Raw genomic sequence first — 2008 nt, forward strand, 5'->3', positions numbered from 1 at the left:
AAAAAAAAAAAAAAAAAAAAAAAAAAATGCTGATGGTAACTAATAATGCTGTGATAGAGATTAGATGGATTTAGTATGCATCGTATACTTGGAAGAGTATCTGGTATGTAGCCTATGCTCAAAACATATTAGCTATTGTTCATATTGTCTTTATTATTATTACTACTGGTGAATTCTTAGGAGAAGCACAACATTTGGAGGAATGAATTCAGAAAAGCTTCCTATAACCACTCATCCATTTGAATTTCAGATAGTTCATTCTGGGTAAGATCTAGTACAGTATAAAGAATTTGAGGGGATTTTAATTTAGAGTTTATCCCTTAAGCTGAGCTAAAAATTGAGACGTGACAAAACCCAGACTTTTGAAGAGTTTAGGAAAGCTGTTTTATAGAATGTCACACATTAGTTTCTTTCCTCATGGTGAAATTTGATATGGGCCTCTTCTTCACATTTCTCATAACATGACGTTGGAAATAGAGGCTTAAGCATTTTTTACCAGAACACTTCATAGATGGTGATGTGTACTTCATCTTGCAGTACATCAGAAGCAGATAGGATCCATTTCCCCCACTAGCACCAGTGCCAAGTTTGATCACTTACGATAACTACTAGAGTTGTCCGTTGTAAAGATCTATTATATACCTAATAGGATTGGTCAACCTTGATCAATGATCTTTGGAAATGTGTGATCATATGGTATGTATTTTACTTTTTTTTTTTTTTTTTTGAGACAGGATCTCTCTCTCTCTGTCGCCAAGGCTGGAGTGCGGTGATGTGATTTTGGCTCACTGCAACCTCCACCTCTTGGGTTCAAGTGATTCTTGTGCCTCAGCCTCCCAAGTAACTGGATCCACAGGTGTGCACCTGTGTGCTAATTATATTTTTAGTAGAGATGGGGTTTTGCCATGTTGGTCCAGGCTGATCTTGAACTCCTGGTCTTAAGCAATCCACCTGCCTCAGCCGTTGGGATTACAGGTGTGAGACACTGCGCCTGGCTGTATTTTACTATTTGGAAATCACAGTGCGTCTTAAAATTGATGGCTTCTTGTAACCACTTTCAACCAGGTGGCTGTCCTGATTTAGTGTTAGCATCAAGGCAGGTTAGTTACGATGAAATAGAGTGTGTGTTTATATACTCACACAGTTAGAAATCGACCCTTTTAAAAATTATGTCTTTTAAAAAATGTTAGTTCCATCAGAACTAATGCATTGATAACTAAATGTCTGTGGTTCATTGTCATAAGTCTACACCTGACCTCTCTATTTTGTGCACATAGGGAATTCGTAATATCACTCTTCAATCAGTCATTCACCCTCTAGTGATCATCATTCTACATGATTGCACTTTTTCAAAGGCATAAAAAGCCAACAATTGCACTTTTAATAATCAACTGTAACACAAAGCAGAGTACTTTGGGAGTTTTAACAGGATATATTATTGGTAATTGGCTACTATGCCACTCCCTCTGGGTGCCACATTTGCCTGTTAACCAAGAAATGTAGACACGGTGCCTTATCCCAACATTTCTGAAATTATATCTCAAGGAATCACCAGTGCTTACTAGTCTTGAAAATGAAGGAGGATTTTATAGTTAAAGAAGCTAAAGAAGCTTATAAAGTAGCATCTACTAAAACCCCTCTTAAGGAACAAGCAAAAGCACTTCACCAGCTTATCAAAAGACTAAAGAGAAGAGAAAAAAAGAGACTATTCCAGTGAAGAAAATGGTTGAACTTTGTTTAAACTGGTGTATGACAAACTTCACTGTTGAAATACTGATTCCCATGACCTATTATCTTTGTAGGTGGGTGAAATTGCATTGGGAAATGCTGCTATAACCAAAAGATAATTTCACTCACCATGTCTGGTTGTTAGCTGTGATGGAATAGCAGCATCATGCTCTCAGTTACAAGTGAACATCTTTGTTGTAGCTAAGTAGGGGTGACTCCTGAGTTTAATTAAATGCCATTTCACTATCTCTTTCTACAGTTGTATGGTATTTAATTTGTT

Source organism: Mandrillus leucophaeus, unplaced genomic scaffold, assembly GCF_000951045.1.
Source record: "Mandrillus leucophaeus isolate KB7577 unplaced genomic scaffold, Mleu.le_1.0 Scaffold546, whole genome shotgun sequence".
Taxonomy (NCBI): domain Eukaryota; kingdom Metazoa; phylum Chordata; class Mammalia; order Primates; family Cercopithecidae; genus Mandrillus; species Mandrillus leucophaeus.